We start from the raw sequence: 7,357 nt of genomic DNA on the forward strand, positions 1-7,357 counted from the left end.
GTTATTGACCGGAGACATGTCTCGGTCATGTCTACATTGTTCTCGAACCCGTAGGGTCCGCACGCTTAAGGTTACGATGACAGTTATATTATGAGTTTATGCATTTTGATGTACCGAAGGTTGTTCGGAGTCCCGGATATGATCACGGACATGACGAGGAGTCTCGAAATGGTCGAGACATAAAGATTAATATATTGGAAGCCTATGTTTGGATATCGGAAGTGTTCTGGGTGAAATCGGGATTTTACCGGAGTACCGGGAGGTTACCGGAACCCCCCGGGAGCTAAATGGGCCATGATGGGCCTTAGTGGAAAAGAGAAGAGGCATCCCTACATGGGCCGCGCGCCCTTCCCCTCCCTTGGTTCGAATTGGACAAGGAGAGGGGGCCGGCCCCTCTCTCTCTCTTTTCCCCCTTCCACAAGTCCTATTCCAACTAGGATTGGGGGGGAATCCTACTCCCAGAGGGAGTAGGACTCTCCTGGCGCGCCCTATGTGGCCGGCCAGCCTCCCCCCCTTGGTCCTTTATATACTGAGGCAGAGGCACCCTAGAACACACAAGTTGATCCACGTGATCATATTCTTAGCCGTGTGCGGCGCCCCTGTCACCATAGTCCTTGATAATATTGTAGCAGTGCTTAGGCGAAGCCCTACGACGGTAGAACATCAAGATCGTCACCACGCTGTCGTGCTGACGGAACTCCTCCCCGACGCTTTGCTGGATCGGAGCCCGGGGATCGTCATCGAGCTGAACGTGTGCTAGAACTCGGAGGTGCCGTAGTTTCGGTGCTTGATCGGTCGGGCCGTGAAGACGTATGACTACATCAACCAAACGCTTCCGTTGTCGATCTACAAGGTACGTAGATCATACTCCCCCTCTCGTTGCTATGCATCACCATGATCTTGCATGTGCGTAGGAAATTTTTTGAAATTACTACGTTCCCCAACAGTGGCATCCGAGCCTAGGTTTTATATGTTGATGTTATATGCACGAGTAGAACACAAGTGAGTTGTGGGCGATATAAGTCATACTGCCTACCAGCATGTCATACTTTGGTTTGGCGGTATTGTTGGATGAAGCGGCCCAGACCGACATTACGCGTACGCTTACGCGAGACCGGTTCTCCCGACGTGCTTTGCACAGAGGTGGCTTGTGGGTGACAGTTTCTCCAACTTTAGTTGAACCAAGTGTGGCTACGCCCGGTCCTTGCGAAGGTTAAAACGGAGTCAAATTGACAAACTATCGTTGTGGTTTTGATGCGTAGGTGAGATTGGTTCTTACTTAAGCCCATAGCAGCCATGTAAAACTTGCAACAACAAAGTAGAGGACGTCTAACTTGTTTTTGCAGGGCATGTTGTGATGTGATATGGTCAAGACGTGATGAGATATAAGTTGTTGTATGAGATGATCATGTTTTGTTGAAGTTATCGGCAACTGGCAAAATCCTTATGGTTGTCTCTCCATTGCATAAGATGCAAGCGCACAATAACTGCTTTACTTTATCGCTATGCGATAGCAATAGTTGCAAGAGCAATTGTTGGCGAGACGACCACGCGACGACACATTGATATAGATCAAGATGATGGAGATCATGGTGTCATGCCGGTGACGATATAGATCATAACAGTACTTTGGAGATGGAGATCAAAGAAGCAAGATGATGATGGCCATATCATGTCACATATTTTGATTGCATATGATGTTTATCTTTTATACATCTTATTTTTGCTTAGTTTGACGGTAGCATTTTAAGATGATCTCTCACTAATTATCAAGAAGTGTTCTCCCTGAGTATGCACCGTTGCGAAAGTTCTTCGTGCTGAGACACCACGTGATGATCGGGTGTGATAGGCTCTACGTTCAAATACAACGGGTGCAAAACAGTTGCACACGCGGAATACTCAGGTTATACTTGACGAGCCAAGCATATACAGATATGGCCTCGGAACACGGAGACCGAAAGGTTGAGCGTGAATCATATAGTAGATATGATCAACATAGCGATGTTCACCAATGAAACTACTCCATCTCACGTGATGATCGGACATGGTTTAGTTGATTTGGATCACGTGATCACTTAGAGGATTAGAGGGATGTCTATCTAAGTGGGAGTTCTTAAGTAATATGATTAATTGAACTTAAATTTATCATGAACTTAGTCCTGGTAGTATTTTGCAAATTATGTTGTAGATCAATAGCTCGCGTTGTTGCTTCCCGTTTATTTTGATATGTTCCTAGAGAAAATTGTGTTGAAAGATGTTAGTAGCAATGATGCGGATTGGATCCGTGATCTGAGGTTTATCCTCATTGCTGCACAGAAGAATTATGTCCTTGATGCACCGCTAGGTGATAGACCTATTGCAGGAGCAGATGCAGACGTTATGAACGTTTGGCTAGCTCAATATGATGACTACTTGATAGTTTAGTGCACCATGCTTAATGGCTTAGAATCGGGACTTCAAAGACGTTTTGAACGTCATGGACCATATGAGATGTTCCAGGAGTTGAAGTTAATATTTCAAGCAAATACCCGAGTTGAGAGATATGAAATCCCCAACAAGCTCTATAGCTAAAAGATGGAGGAGAATCGCTCAACTAGTGAGCATGTGCTCAGATTGTCTGGGTACTACAATCGCTTGAATCAAGTGGGAGTTAATCTTCCAGATAAGATAGTGATTGACAGAATTCTCTAGTCACCATCACCAAGTTAGTAGAACTTCGTGATGAACTATAATATGCAAGAGATAACGGAAACAACTCCCAAGCTCTTCGTGATGCTGAAATCAACGAAGGTAGAAATCAAGAAAAACATCAAGTGTTGATGGTTGAAAAGACCACTAGTTTCAAGAAAAGGGTAAAGGGAAGAAGGGGAACTTCAAGAAGAACGGCAAGCAAGTTGCTGCTCAGGTGAAGAAGCCCAAGTCTGATCCTAAGCCTGAGACTAAGTGCTTCTACTGCAAAGGGACTGGTCACTGGAAGCGGAACTACCCCAAGTGATTGGCGTATAAGAAGGATGGCAAAGTGAACATAAGTATATTTGATATACATGTTATTGATGTGTAATTTACTAGTGTTTATAGCAACCCCTCAGTATTTGATACTGGATCAGTTGCTAAGAGTAGTAACGCGAAACGGGAGTTGCAGAATGAACAGAGACTAGTTAAGGGTGAAGTGACGATGTGTGTTGGAAGTGGTTCCAAGATTGATATGATCATCATCGCACACTCCTATACTTTCGGGATTAGCGTTGAACCTAAATAAGTGTTATTTGGTGTTTGCGTTGAGCATGAATATGATTTGATCATGTTTATTGTAATACGGTTATTCATTTAAGTAAAAGAATAAATTGTTGTTCTGTTTACATGAATAAAACCTTATATGGTTACACACCCAATGAAAATAGTTCATTGGATCTCGATCTTAATGATACACATATTCATAATATTGAAACCAAAAGATGCGAAGTTAATAATGATAGTGCAACTTATTTGTGGCACTGCCGTTTAGGTCATATTGGTGTAAAGCGCATGAAGAAACTCCATGCTGATGGGATTTTGGAATCACTTGATTATGAATCACTTGATGCTTGCGAACCATGCCTTATGGGCAAGATGTCTAAAACGCCATTCTCCGGAACAATGAAGCAAGCAACAGATTTGTTGGAAATCATACATACTGATGTATGTGGTCCGATGAATATTAAGGCTTACAACAGGTATCATTATTTTCTGACCTTCACAAGATGATTTGAGCAAATATGGGGATATCTACTTGATGAAACATAAGTCTGAAACATTTGAACAGTTCAAAGAATTTCAGAGTGAAGTGGAAAATCATCGTGACAAGAAAATAAAAGTTTCTACGATATGATCGCAGAGGTAAAATATTTGAGTTACGAGTTTGGTCTTCAGTTAAAACAATGTGAAATAGTTTCACTACTCACGCCACCTGGAACACCACAGCATAATGGTGTGTCCGAACGTCATAACCGTACTTTATTGGATATAGTGCAATCTATGATGTATCTTACCGATCTACCACTATCGTTTTGGGGTTATGCATTAGAGACAGCTGCATTCACATTAAATAGGGCACCATCAAAATCCGTTGAGACGACGCCTTATGAACTGTGGTTTGGCAAGAAACCAAAGTTGTCGTTTCTTAAAGTTTGGGGTTGTGATGCTTATGTGAAAAAGTTTCACCCTGATAAGCTCAAACCCAAATCGGAAAAATGCGTCTTCATAGGATACCCTAAAGAAAATGTTGGGTACAACCTTCTATCACAGATCCGAAGGCAAGATATTCGTTGCTGAGAATGGATCCTTTCCAGAGAAGGAGTTTCTCTTGAAAGAAGTGAGTGGGAGGAAAGTAGAAAACTTGATAAGGTAATTGTACCTTCTCCTTTATTGGAAAGTAGTTCATCACAGAAATTTGTTCCTGTGACTCCTACACCAATTAGTGAGGAAGCTAATGATGATGATCATGTAACTTCAGATCAAGTTACTACCGAACCTCGTAGGTAAACCAGATTGAGATCCGCACCAAAGTGGTACGGTAATCCTGTTCTGGAGGTCATGTTACTTGACCATGACGAACCTACGAACTATGAGGAAGCAATGATGAGCCCAAATTCCGAGAAATGGCTTGAGGCCATGAAATCTAAGATGGGATCCATGTATGAGAACAAAGTGTGGACTTTGGTTGACTTGCCCGATGATCGGTAAGCCATAGAAAATAAATGGATCTTCAAGAGGAAGACGGACGCTGATACTAGTGTTACTATCTACAAAGCTAGAATTGTCGCAAAAGGTTTTCGACAAGTTCAAGGTGTTGACTACGATGAGAGTTTCTCACTCGTATCTATGCTTAAGTCTGTCCGAATCATGTTAGCTATTGTCGCATTTTATGAAATCTGGCAAATGGATAAACAAAACTGCATTCCTTAATGGATTTATTAAAGAAGAGTTGTATATGATGCAACCAGAAGGTTTTGTCAATCCTAAAGGTGCTAAATATGCAAGCTCCAGCGATCCATCTATGGACTGGTGCAAGCATCTCGGAGTCGGAATATACGCTTTGATAAGTTGATCAAAGGATATAGTTTTATATAGACTTGCGGTGAAGCCTGTATTTACAAGAAAGTGAGTGGGAGCACTACAGCATTTCTGATAAGTATATGTGAATGACATATTGTTGATTGGAAATAATGTAGAATTATTCTGCAAAGCATAAAGGAGTGTTTGAAAGGAGTTTTTTCAAAGAAAGACCTCGAAGAAGCTGCTTACATATTGAGCATCAAGATCTATAGAGATAGATCAAGACGCTTGATAAGTTTTTTCAATGAGTACATACCTTGACAAGATTTTGAAGTAGTTCAAAATGGAACAGTCAAAGAAAGAGTTCTTGCCTGTGTCATAAGGTGTGAAATTGAGTAAGACTCAAAGCCGGACCACGGCAGAAGATAGAAAGAGAATGAAAGTCATTCCCTATGCCTCAGCCATAGGTTCTATAAAGTATGCCATGCTGTGTACCAGATCTATTGTATACCCTACACTGATTGGCATGGGAGTACAATAGTGATCTAGGAGTAGATCACTGGACAGCGGTCAAAATTATCCTTACTGGAATAAGGATATGTTTCTCGATTACGGAGGTGACAAAAGGTTCGTCGTAAAGGGTTACGTCGATGCAAGTTTTGACACTGATCCAGATGACTCTAAGTCTGAATCTGGATACATATTGAAAGTGGGAGAAATTAGCTAGAGTAGCTCCATGCAAAGCATTGTTGACATAGAAATTTGCAAAATACATGCGGATCTGAATGTGGCAGACCCGTTGATTAAACTTCTCTCACAAGCAAAACATGATCACTTTTTGGGTCTTAATCACATAGCGATGTGAACTAGATTATTGAATCTAGTAAACCCTTTGGGTGTTAGTCACATGGAGATGTGAACCAATCACATAAAGATGTGAACTATTGATGTTAAATCACATGGCGATGTGATCTAGATTATTGACTCTAGTGCAAGTGACTGAAGGAAATTATGCCCTAGAGGCAATAATAAAGTTATTATTTATTTCCTTATATCATGATAAATGTTTATTATTCATGCTAGAATTGTATTAACCGGAAACATAATACATGTGTGAATACATAGACAAAAACAGAGTGTCACTAGTATGCCTCTACTTGACTAGCTCGTTAATCAAAGATGGACGAGAAACTATATCACCGGGAGGATAAATGAAGAACTTGGGTCATTTATAAGCACCATAGATAGCAACAAACCTTAGGGAAGGCTTTAGGTGAAATATAACCCAAGGTAACCCCAATGACGAGATTGGTGTATTTAAAATACCTCATTCTTAACAATGTGTGAATCATGAAGCATGAACTCAAATTATCAAGAATGATGTAAAACCACCTCCAATGATACGGTAGAAAGAAATGCACTCCGGATAGCAAAATGCAGAAAACTTGAGCTTCTTAGCAAAGAATGTCGATGAACACTTCGAGAAGGAATTAAATCCTTTATGAACCATCATATAGAACCTTCATGAAGAACTCCGGTAATAAAAGAATGATCCAAAATAATTGAATGATGAAAAGAATAAGATTTAAGCCTCGCAATGGTTTAGATAGAGAACTCCGTGATAATATAATTGAAAGAGGTTGGAACTCCGGGCAAAAAGAGAAGATGAAACAAATGAAACCGAGAGTCTGAAGGGCCTCCGGAATAAGAATGAATCATTTGGATGAAACAAGAATAAGAATTACATTATGCTTATCCTTCATCAATTAAATTGATGCCAAGCAACGGATTTGGCATACTACTTATTCTTGTTGAAAGGATTAAGATAGATATAGCGCAAACTTGAGAAGGTCTTCAATGAACCACCGGTCAGGATTGAAAAGAACGAATGAATTGATATGATAAACGAAGGAAGGGGAACTCTTGAACGAACCACCGTAAGAATTGAAAACGATTGAAGTAAAGATAAAGAAAACACCGGGAAGAATTTGCAAACGAACGAAGATGCTTGAGAGAATTTAGATACAAGTGAATGAAGGGATCACGAACTGATTAGAGAATATTTGAATGGTGCACCGGTAAGATTGGAGGGTGATAACTGAAAGGCCGAGAACGAATAACTTTGAGATGATGGGCTCCGGATAATCAAACTGAAAAGACTCCTGAATTGCTCCAGATGGGTGAAAAGAAATCTCACAATCAAAACCAATTATGAGAGGATGGCAGAGAATGGGGCAATATTTAAAAGAAACTCTTCTTCGGTCTTCAAAATCTGAGAATGACGATGAGGAACATCACCAAATTATTTAGACACTCCGGAAGA

The sequence above is a fragment of the Triticum urartu genome, chromosome 4 (assembly GCF_003073215.2).
Source record: "Triticum urartu cultivar G1812 chromosome 4, Tu2.1, whole genome shotgun sequence".
NCBI classification, from domain to species: Eukaryota; Viridiplantae; Streptophyta; class Magnoliopsida; order Poales; family Poaceae; genus Triticum; species Triticum urartu.